Source organism: Ailuropoda melanoleuca, chromosome 11 (genome assembly GCF_002007445.2).
Source record: "Ailuropoda melanoleuca isolate Jingjing chromosome 11, ASM200744v2, whole genome shotgun sequence".
In the NCBI taxonomy this organism is placed as follows: domain Eukaryota; kingdom Metazoa; phylum Chordata; class Mammalia; order Carnivora; family Ursidae; genus Ailuropoda; species Ailuropoda melanoleuca.
Window position 1 is genome coordinate 97,468,588 of NC_048228.1, and position 12,663 is coordinate 97,481,250.

The 12,663-nt window shown below is 40.6% G+C and overlaps 1 protein-coding gene across 1 annotated transcript in view; it reads left to right on the forward strand.

The window, feature by feature from the left end:
• Positions 1-12,663, forward strand: part of FAM184B (family with sequence similarity 184 member B) — a 135,113-nt gene that overhangs the window by 21,640 nt on the left and 100,810 nt on the right. The gene's annotated exons all lie outside the window — the stretch shown is intronic.

Below are 12,663 nucleotides of genomic sequence, written 5' to 3' on the forward strand. Positions count from 1 at the left end.
AGAAAAAACGAAAATAGAAGCTGGTCTTAAAAAAATCCACGCCCACGAATGTAGATTACGGGAGATTACTGACTCTATGAAACGATCCAATGTCAGAATCATCGGCATCCCTGAAGGGGTGGAGAAAAACAGAGGTCTAGAAGAGATATTTGAACAAATTGTAGCTGAAAACTTCCCTAATCTAGCAAGGGAAACAAGCATTCGTGTCCAAGAGGCAGAGAGGACCCCATCCAAGCTCAACCAGGACAAACCTACGCCACGGCATGTCATAGTGCAATTCGCAAATATTAGATCCAAGGATACAGTATTGAAAGCGGCCAGGGCAAAGAAATTTCTCACGTACCAAGGCAAAGGTATCAGGATTACGTCAGACCTGTCTACAGAGACCTGGAATGAGAGAAAGGCTTGGGGGGGCATTTTTAAAGCTCTTTCAGAGAAAAACATGCAGCCAAGGATCCTTTATCCAGCAAAGCTGTCATTCAGAATTGATGGAGAAATAAAGACGTTCCAAAATCGCCAATCATTAACCAATTTCGTAACCACGAAACCAGCCCTACAGGAGATATTAAGGGGGGCTCTATAAAGGTAAAAAGGCCCCAAGAGTGATACAGAGCAGCAAGTCACAACCGATACAAAGACTTTAAAGAGAAATGGCATCATTAAAATCATATCTGTCAATAATCTCTATCAATCTAAATGGCTTAAACTCTCCCATAAAACGCCACAGGGTTGCAGATTGGATAAAAAGACATGACCCATCCATTTGCTGTCTACAAGAGACTCATTTTGAACCCAAAGATGCATTCAGACTTAGAGTAAGGGGATGGAGTACCATCTTCCACGCAAATGGACCTCAAAAGAAAGCTGGAGTAGCAATTCTCATATCAGATAGACTGGATTTTAAACTAGAGGCCATAGAGAGAGATACAGAAGGGCACTATATTATTCTTAAAGGAAGTATTCAACAAGTGGATATGACAATTATTAATATATATGCCCCCAACAGGGGAGCAGCAAGATACACAAGCCAACTCTTAACCAAAATAAAGAGACATATAGATAAGAACACAGTAATAGTAGGGGACCTCAACACCCCACTATCAGAAATAGACAGAACACCCTGGCAAAAACTAAGCAAAGAATCAAAGGCTTTGAATGCCATACTCGACGAGTTGGACCTCATAGATATATATAGAACACTACACCCCAGAACCAAAGAATACTCATTCTATTCAAATGCCCATGGAACATTCTCAAGAATAGATCATGCTCTGGGACACAAAACAGGTCTCAGCCAATACCAAAAGATTGAAATTATCCCCTGCATATTCTCAGACCACAACGCTCTGAAATTGGAACTCAACCACAAGGAAAAACCTGGAAGAAACTCAAACACTTGGAGGCTAAGAACCATCCTGCTCAAGAATGACTCGATAAACCAGGAAATCAAAAAACAAATTAAACAATTTATGGAGACCAACGAGAATGAATACACAACGGTCCAAAACCTATGGGATACTGCAAAGGCAGTCCTAAGGGGGAAATACATAGCCATCCAAGCCTCACTCAAAAGAATAGAAAAATCTAAAATGCAGTTTCTATATTCTCACCTCAAGAAACTGGAACAGCAACAGAGGGACAGGCCTAACCCACTGACAAGGAAGGAGTTGACCAAGATTAGAGCAGAAATCAATGAATTAGAAACCAGGAGCACAGTACAGCAGATCAACAGGACTAGAAGCTGGTTCTTTGAGAGAATCCATAAAATTGACAGACCACTGGCAAAACTTGTCCAAAAACAAAGAGAAAGGACTGAGATTATTAAAATTATGACTGAAAAGGGAGAGGTCACGACCAGCACCATTGAAATTGCAAGGATTATTAGAAACTTTTATCAACAGCTATATGCCAAAAAACTAAACAATCTGGAAGAGATGGAGGCCTTCCTGGAAACCTATAAACTACCAAGACTGAAACAGGAAGAAATAGATTTCTTAAATAGGCCAATTAACTATGAAGAAATTGAGTCAGTGATAAACAACCTTCCAAATAATAAAACTCCAGGCCCAGACGGTTTTCCTGGGGAATTCTACCAAACATTCAAAGAAGAAATAATACCTATTCTCCTAAAGCTATTTCAAAAAATAGAAACAGAAGGAAAGCTACCAAACTCATTCTATGAGGCTAATATTACCTTGATCCCCAAACCAGGCAAAGACCCCCTCAAAAAGGAGAATTACAGACCGATTTCTCTAATGAATATGGATGCCAAAATCCTCAACAAGATCCTTGCTAATAGAATCCAACAGTACATTAAAAGGATTATCCATCATGACCAAGTGGGATTCATACCTGGGATGCAAGCATGGTTCAACACTCGCAAATCAATCAATGTGATACATCATATCAACAAGAAAAGACTCAAGAACCATATGATCCTCTCAATTGATGCAGAAAAAGCATTTGACAAAATACAGCATCCTTTCCTGATTAAAACCCTTCAGAGTGTAGGAATAGAGGGTACATTTCTCAATCTCATAAAAGCCATCTATGAAAAGCCTACTGCAAGCATTATTCTCAATGGGGAAAAGCTGGAAGCCTTTCCCTTAAGATCAGGAACACGACAAGGATGCCCACTCTCGCCACTATTATTCAACATAGTACTAGAAGTCCTTGCAACAGCAATCAGAAGACAAAAAGGGATCAAAGGTATCCAAATCGGCAAAGAAGAAGTCAAACTGTCTCTCTTTGCAGATGACATGATACTCTATATGGAAAACCCAAAGGAATCCACTCCCAAACTATTAGAAGTTATAGAACAATTCAGTAAGGTGGCAGGATACAAAATCAATGCCCAGAAATCAGTTGCATTTCTATACACGAATAACGAGACTGAAGAAAGAGAAATTAGGGAATCCATCCCATTTACAATAACACCAAAAACCATACGTTACCTTGGAATTAACTTAACCAGAGACGTAAAGGACCTATATCCTAGAAACTATAGATCACTTTTGAAAGATATTGAGGAAGACATAAAAAGATGGAAAAATATTCCATGCTCATGGATTGGAAGAATTAACATAGTTAAAATGTCCATACTACCCAGAGCAATCTACACTTTCAATGCTATCCCGATCAAAATACCGAGGACATTTTTCAAAGAACTGGAACAAATAGTCCTTAAATTTGTATGGAACCAGAAAAGGCCCCGAATCTCCAAGGAACTGTTGAAAAGGAAAAACAAAGCTGGGGGCATCACAATGCCGGATTTCGAGCTGTACTACAAAGCTGTGATCACAAAGACAGCATGGTACTGGCACAAAAACAGACACATCGACCAATGGAACAGAATAGAGAACCCAGAAATGGACCCTCGGCTCTTTGGGCAACTAATCTTTGATAAAGCAGGAAAAAACATCCGGTGGAAAAAAGACAGTCTCTTCAATAAATGGTGCTGGGAAAATTGGACAGCTACATGCAAAAGAATGAAACTTGACCACTCTCTCACACCATACACAAAAATAAACTCCAAATGGATGAAAGACCTCAATGTGAGACAGGAATCCATCAAAATTCTAGAGGAGAACATAGGCAACAACTTCTATGACATCGGCCAGAGCAACCTTTTTCACGACACATCGCCAAAGGCAAGAGAAATAAAAGATAAAATGAACTTATGGGACTTTATCAGGATAAAGAGCTTCTGCACAGCCAAGGAAACAGTCAAAAAAACTAAGAGACAGCCCACGGAATGGGAGAATATATTTGCAAAGGACACCACAGATAAAGGACTGGTATCCAAGATCTACAAAGAACTTCTCAAACTCAATACACGAGAAACAAATAAACAAATCATAAAATGGGCAGAAGATATGAACAGACACTTTTCCAATGAAGACATACAAATGGCTAACAGACACATGAAAAAATGTTCAAAATCATTAGCCATCAGGGAAATTCAAATCAAAACCACACTGAGATACCACCTTACGCCAGTTAGAATGGCAAAGATAGACAAGGCAAGAAACAACAATTGTTGGAGAGGATGTGGAGAAAGGGGATCCCTCCTACATTGTTGGTGGGAATGCAAGTTGGTACAGCCACTCTGGAAAACAGTGTGGAGGTCCCTTAAAAAGTTAAAAATTGAACTACCCTATGACCCAGCCATTGCACTACTGGGTGTTTACCCCAAAGATACAGACGTAGTAAAGAGAAGGGCCATATGCACCCCAATGTTCATAGCTGCATTGTCCACAATAGCCAAATCATGGAAGGAGCCGAGATGCCCTTCAACAGATGACTGGATTAAGAAGCTGTGGTCCATATATACAATGGAATATTACTCAGCTATCAGAAAGAACGAATTCTCAACATTTGCTGCAACATGGACGGCACTGGAGGAGATAATGCTAAGTGAAATAAGTCAAGCAGAGAAAGACAATTATCATATGATTTCTCTCATCTATGGAACATAAGAACTAGGATGATCGGTAGGGGAAGAAAGGGATAAAGAAAAGGGGGGTAATCAGAAGGGGGAATGAAACATGAGAGACTATGGACTATGAGAAACAAACTGAAGACTTCAGAGGGGAGGGGGTGGGGGAATGGGATAGACTGGTGATGGGTAGTAAGGAGGGCACGTATTGCATGGTGCACTGGGTGTTATACGCAACTAATGAAGCATCAAAACTTTACATCGGAATCTGGGGATGTACTGTATGGTGATTAACATAATATAATAAAATTAAATTAAAAAAAAAAAAAAGAAAGAACTCATGGTACTGACACCCTAGGTACTGAGTCTTCCAACTCTCCCCAAGGGGAACCATGAGGTAAGTGTACCAGGGCGGCTGTGTCCTGGAGAAAGTTGGATACCTAGACCTTTGGGAATTATTAGACATTGACTCTGAGAAAACTGAGGCACAGAGATGCTAAATAATTTCCCCCAAAGTACGCAGCTAGGAAGTAGGAGAGCGAGAGTTCAAACCCAGTCCGTACTATTAGTTGCTGTTTCTACAAACTCTCCCGTAGCCACCATGGGACTAGAATCTATCCTCATTGCTGACTTCTCTGAAACACACAGGGGTCATAGATGCTGCTGCGTCATATCCCTCATTGGCTCCCCATTTCCATTAGAATAAATAAGGTCATCGGTCAACTGCCTTTTTTTGCCTGTCCAACCTCATCTTCTGAGTAGTTCCTGGCCCCGCCCCATGCACAGGACATGCCGGATGACTTAAAGATTTGCCAACACACCATTCTCTTTCACCTCTCCTCATGTTCCCTCAGCTTGGAATGTCCTTTCTACCTTAAAACTTCGCAAGGTCATGCGCAAGTGGCTTTGTGAAGCCTTTGTGAATCCCCCCTTCCAGGAGCAGGCCCCTCCCACCTTGGGAACTTCCACACACAGCCCTCTCCCCCATGACAGTGTCATGCACGATACATCCCACTGTAGCTACTTATTGGCGCAAGAGCCCATGAGCAACTAGCGGGCAGGGTCCATGGCTTGTGATCATCGAAGAGATGAGCCTCTCACGCAGAACGAGAAATCTAGTGAGTCTTCAGCAAATATTTGCTGAATTAATGAATAGATGAATAAACTCAGAGGGAAGCTGTGGCCAGATTGTAATGGGCCTTGAATACCCTGCTGCATAGTCTGTTTTCAGGCCAACCTTCCAGATGGCTCTCCAGCCAACTAACTGTCAAAATAACTTTTATTTGTTTTCTTGAATGCACAGATATATAAAAAAATAAAAATGTCAAATTATTCCACAATTCAGATAACTAATGTGAGCCATTTTAAAAACTATGCGAGGGAAGACAATTTATACGACGCACAGAGGTAGAAAATGAAAAACAAGTTCTGCTCATGAATCTATTAGGAGTTTCTTGTGTTTTCTTCTGTGAAAACAAAATTTATACCTATACTACCATATTATTTAGCTATATATGTAAATATCTATAAATCTATACATATTTTTATGCATATCTAGTTTTTGTAAAATCTTACACAAAGGCTCATATTATGTAAACTGCTATTACTGTTTAAAAATTATGTTAATATTACTCCATTATACCAGATATACTAACGCATTTTGGAGACTCTTCCATTCTGCACATAGAGTTCCAGCTCAGCCTACTTAACAGCTGCAGAATGTCCATAATTTATTATCTGGTTCTCCCTGGCATCCTTGTTGTTTTCTTTGTTGGTGGTGTTTTTTTCTTTCCTTCCAGATGATACTGTAGTAACCATTCTTGACCTACGTTGTGGGTCAAGATGTCGCCATCTGAAATGCTGAATCAAAGGGCAGATTCACTGAAAATTGTGGGAGATGTTGCCAGGGCGCCCCCCCCCCCCGAAAGGTTGTGTTGGTACGTAGACTGTCCTCCACAGGTAGGAGAGGCCTCTTTCCCCAGCCTGTACCGACAACCTCACGAAACTTTTTCCTCTGCTCAGATGATATTAAAATTAAGAAGTAATCTACTTCGGGCGTCTGGGTGGCACAGCGGTTAAGCGTCTGCCTTCGGCTCAGGGTGTGATCCCAGCATTATGGGATCGAGCCCCACATCAGGCTCCTCCGCTATGAGCCTGCTTCTTCCTCTCGCACTCCCCCTGCTTGTGTTCCCTCTCTCGCTGGCTGTCTCTATCTCTATCAAATAAAAAAAAAAATCTTAAAAAAAAAAAGAAGTAATCTACTTGTTTAGATTATCCTTTTAAAGATTCTGGGGGAGTTTGAGCATTCATTGATTTGCATTTATTTTTCTTTAAACTATGTGAGTCCCTTGTCCATGCTTCTATTGGGTTCTACATCCTTAAGATTTATACAAGCTTTTGTTAAATCGGGTAATTGCTTTTTGGTCATATTTGTTGAAAACATTTTTTTATTTATTATTGTCTTTTGACATTTTTGTGATTTTCCCACATAGAAGTTTAAACTTTACTGAATTTAAAATGTAGTGGAATATATCCATATTCTTTTATTTTATTTATTTATTTATTTATTCTTAAGATTTCATTTATTTGAGAGAGAGAGCATGGGCAGGGGGAGGAGCGGATGGAGAGGGAAAAGCAGACTCCCTGCTGAGCACAGAGCCCAACACAGGCTCCATCCCAGGACCCTGAGATGAAGGCAGATGCTTAACTGACTGAGCCACCCAGATCCCCTATCTGTATCTTCTTAATGGCTTCTGGGTTTTTGTATTCTGATTGTGTATCAGTTAGCACACTATTAGGGCAATTAACAGAAAAGCTACCCAAATATGGTTTAAAGAAGTAGAAAATGTATTTTCTTCTTTAACAGAAAATCCAAAAGTAGGGAAGACTTTGGGGTAGGTTGATCGCAATGCTCAATAATCTCATCAGGACTGGGGTCCTTTCTGTCCCTGCTCTGACATCTGTAGTGTGGACTCCATCCCGAGGTTGGCCTCCCTTCTTATCCTAAGACAGCTGCTAGCAGTGACTGGAGAGACACTCCGCCTTGTTCTTATTCAGTGAGAGAGTGAAACCTCTTTATCTACTGTGGAATGTTAGTTTCCCACTTTCTTAATTGGACCAATGGGCCAGATCCCATGACCATTCTGGATCAATAACCATCACTAGAGGACCAGTCAAGACCCATTGCTGCAGTGGAGCTGGTTGTGTGGTCCGCTTTCCCTGAGTCACCCATACTGCACTGGGGAGGAGTGGCCATGTGAATATAATTGGGGTCCTGTTAAGGAAGAAGGAAGGAACAGCTGTTGGGTAGTTGGGATAGACAGAATAATTCCCCCTACTGACCAACATGTCAATGTCCTAATCCTCAAGACCTGAGAAGATATTCCTTTGCGTGGGAAAAGGGACTTTGCAGATGTGATTGTTAAAGAGCTTGGGAGGAGCTGTTTTTCTCAAACAACCCGGTGTAATCACAGGGGTCCCACGGGGGAGGAAGAAGAGTCAGAGGCAGAGCAGGAGCTGAGGTGACAGAAGCAGAGATGGGAGTGATGCAGGAAGGGGCCAGGAGCCAAGGAACGCAGGTGGACTCTAGAAACTGAAGAGAGCCTCCCGAAGGAGTGCAGCCCTGCTGACGCCTTGATTGTAGGTCTTGTGACCGCCCAAATTGTGAGATAATAAATTGTGTCATCGTAAGCCACAAAGTTTGTGGTAATTTGTTACAGCAGCAAAAGGAAAATACAGTAGGTAAGTAAGAGCTTAGAAAGGCCTTTACCTTTCTCTGACGTTGTAAATTAATATTACATAATATATAAAATAAATATAAATTAATCCACAGTTTCTTCTAATATTCATATGGTCTTATTCTTCACACCTGAGTTTTTACTCTATCTGGAATTAATTTTGATACCAAGGGTGAAGTGGGGATCCAACTTTATTCTTCTTCAAATGCTTAACCAGTTGCCCTGTACCATCTATTGAATAATTCAGCCATTCCCCATGGATTTGAAATGCCCTCTTTACCATGAATTTAGCAATTAGGACTCTCTCTTCTGTTCTAATCATCTGTCTGTTTCATGTCTAGAACCATGCAATTTAATTTAATTATTATAACTTTATAATAAGTTTTGATATCTGATATGATAGTCAACTCTTCTTACACTTGATTTCTAAAATAGAGCCTGCATTACTCACGTATTAATTTTTCTATGTGAATAGAAAAAAAATCCTGTTGATGTTTGCATAGGGATTGCATTGTGCTTGCACATTAGAATTTACATATTATGATATTAAGTGTTCCTATTCAAATCCAGAGGTCTTCTCATTTACTCTTTTATGTCTCACAGCTTTAAAATTTTCAGATCTAAATTCTACATAGTTCTTAAATGTGTTCCTCTGTGTGCATTTTGTGTGTGTGTGTGTGTATTTGCTGTTGCTATATATAGAACATTTCCTCCCTTAATGTGGGTTTGGAACCTTGGAGTTCCTGGGGTGACAATCAAAGCTGGCCTGTGTGTGGAGGGCAGGTAGAGACTGAAGAAAGAGGCGGACCCCCCCTCTGTTGGTTGGTGACAGGTGTAATAAGCGAGGAAGCTTACCTATGAGGCTTGTCGTGGGTGGCTGTCAGATGAGGAAGTCTTTGTACCTACTGCCAGAATCTTAAAAAGTTTATGTAGAGGCCCTAAACGGTTTCAGTCACCTGTTCAGTTCAGACAGTCCCAACAACACATTACTCTCTCAAGTCTGCGGCCTTGAAAATGGCTCCAAGTGTAGGAACAGTGGGCAGAACATACATTCCTGGGACCAGGCAGGGCGTGAGGAACCTCTGACCCAAACCAGAACCAATCACTGATAAGAGATACAGGACCACAAGACATGGCTGAGACAAGGTATAATTAGTCCTAATTCACCCCCTGAGTCCATGGGAGGGGAACAGCTGAATGAAATTGGAGTTCTGTTGGCAAAAGACAGGCCAAGAAAGGGTGTTAGTGAGGCAGGTCTAAGATACTCTCAGGTCTAAGATACTAAAGAATAGAAGTCTAATATTGGAATGGAAACCTGAGCTAACAGAGCTATGTATTTTTCCATTAGTCAGAGGCCATTTTCTTCCCGGGAAATATTGGCTTCTCAGTTAGGGGCTATTTTCCCCCCAGGGGACATGCGGTAATGTCCAGAGTCATTTTTGGTTGTCACAGTGGTGTTGGGGGAAAGAGGGAATGACTGGCATCTCTTGGGGCAAGACCAGAGATGCCGCTTAACATCCTACAGTCCCCGGGGCAATCCCCACGACAAAGACTTATCCAGCCCAAAATGCCAATAGTGCCAAGAATGAAAAACACATCTGTAGGAAAATCTGAAGCATGATGAATTGAAAGAATAAAACTTCTTTAATGAACATTTGTAAAATGTTGCAGCTCCTTTTTTACATATCTCTGATACTGGTTTGTAATGTCTGACAGGCATTTCTGGGAATCAAGGGTCACAGGATTGAAACAGGGCTATGGGAAGCATATCAACAATTTTTGCCAACAAACTTATTAAGATTAAAGAAGAGGAAACACCTAACAATGGTGGGGGTGTGGTGAAGGAGACCAGTGGCCGTGTGAAATGGTCCCACTGTTCTCAAAAGCAGTTTGATGATATGTACGATTACTCTTAAAATCTTGCTCTCTCATCCTTGGATTCCCCTTCTAAAAATTCTCCTAAGGGAAATATCCAAACTATGAAAAAAGCTTTATTGCAAATCTTTATTCTAAGCACCATTATTTATAAGCAAATGTTGGAAATAACTTAAACTTACAAATATAGGTGTATATAGCAATAAAATAGGATTGAGGTATTTCTGATGGAATTTTATGCCCACAGTAAGCATGATGTTTATGAAGGAAAAATACACTTATGTTTATGAAGAAAAAAACACTTATGGTAAATAAAAAAGTGAGGAAATGAAATTGAATACACACCATGATCATAATTATGAAAATACCTTTAAACGTTAAGTACAAAAGTAACCTGTCAGGAAACACACCAGAATGTGAGTGTGACTATTTCTTTGTCCTAGTGGGGATGGAGAGGACTTTTATTCTTCTTTTGATTTTTTTAAGGTAGTGCAGCCATGCTTATTTTTTTTTTAATTTTATTTTATTATATTGTGTTAATCACCATACAGTACATCCCCAGATTCCGATGTAAAGTTATGCTTCAATAGTTGCGTATAACACCCAGTGCACCATGCAATACGTGCCCTCCCTACTACCCATCACCAGGCTATCCCCTTCCCCCACCCCCTCCCCTCTGAAGTCCCCAGTTTGCCTCTCACAGTCCATAGTCTCTCATGTTTCATTCCCCCCTCTGATTACCCCCCTTTTCTTTATCCCTTTCTTCCCCTACCGATCCTCCTAGTTCTTATGTTCCATAGATGAGAGAAATCATATGATAATTGTCTTTCTCTGCTTGACTTATTTCACTTAGCATTATCTCCTCCAGTGCCGTCCATGTTGCAGCAAATGTTGAGAATTCGTTCTTTCTGATAGCTGAGTAATATTCCATTGTATATATGGACCACAGCTTCTTAATCCAGTCATCTGTTGAAGGGCATCTCGGCTCCTTCCATGATTTGGCTATTGTGGACAATGCAGCTATGAACATTGGGGTGCATATGGCCCTTCTCTTTACTACGTCTGTATCTTTGGGGTAAACACCCAGTAGTGCAATGGCTGGGTCATAGGGTAGTTCAATTTTTAACTTTTTAAGGGACCTCCACACTGTTTTCCAGAGTGGCTGTACCAACTTGCATTCCCACCAACAATGTAGGAGGGATCCCCTTTCTCCACATCCTCTCCAACAATTGTTGTTTCTTGCCTTGTCTATCTTTGCCATTCTAACTGGCGTAAGGTGGTATCTCAGTGTGGTTTTGATTTGAATTTCCCTGATGGCAGCCATGCTTATTTAAGCTTATTCTGTTCAAGGCAACAAATGCAGAATATATAAATTCTGCTAACAATTTTTAGATCTGTTTCCAGTATTTTAGATTTCTGATCTTTCTCTTCTGGCTTCCTTTTTCTTTATCCTATAGGTTCCTAAATAAGGGTCCATAAACAGTAAGAGGTTTGTAGATACTTCAGAGGGTCCTTAGCCCCCTAAAATTGTAGGATATAGTCCTCTTTTTTTAAGTGTATTTGGGGTGCCTGGGTAGCTCAGTCATTTAAGCATCTGACTTTTGATTTCAGCTACGGTCATGATCTCAGGGCTGTGATATCAAGCCCTGTGTCGGCTCTGAGCTCAATGGGGAGTGCTTGAGATTCTCTCTTTCTCTCTCCCTCTGTCCCTCTCCCTGCTTGTGCTCTCTCTCTCTCAAATAAATAAATAAATACTAAAAAAATTAAAAGGATATTTTAATGGAACATTTTTAATGATTGTTTTATTTAAATTCAATTAATTAACATATAGTGTATTACTAGTTTCAGAGATAGAGGTCAGTGATTCATTGGTCTTGTATAACACCCAGTGCTCATTACATCCCATGCCCTCCTGAATGTCCATCACCCAGTTACCCCATCCCGCCATCCTCCCCTGATTGAGTCTCTTATGTTTTGTATCCCTCTTTGATTTCTCGTTTTATTTTTTCCCTCCCATTCCCTATGCTCCTCTGTTTTATTTCTTAAATTCCACATGACTGAGATTATACAGTAATTGTCTTTCTCTGATTGACTTATTTCCCTTAGCATAATACCCTCTAGTTCCATCCAGGTCATTGCAAATGGCAAGATTTTTTTTTGATGGCTGAGTAGTATTCCATTGTAAATATACCACCTCTTCTTTATGCATTCATCTGTTGATGGACATCTGGGCTCTTTCTGTAGTTTGGCTATTGTGGACATTGCTGCTATAAGCATTGGGGTGCAGGTGCCCCTTCGTATCACTACATTTGTATCTTTGAGGTAAATACCTAGTAGTGCAATTGTTGGGTCATAGGGTAGCTCAATTTTCAACTTTTTGAGGAACCTCCATGCTGTTTTCCAGAGTGGCTCTACCAGTTTCCATTCCCACTAACAGTGTAAGAAGGTTCTCCTTTCTCCACATCCCTGCCAACATCTCTTGTTTCCCGAGTTGTTAATTTTAGCCATTCTGACTGGTGTGTGGTGGTATCTCACTGTGGTTTTGATTTGTATTTCCCTGATGCCGAGCGATGTTGAGCATTTCTTCCTGTGTCTGTTGGCCGTTTGTATGTC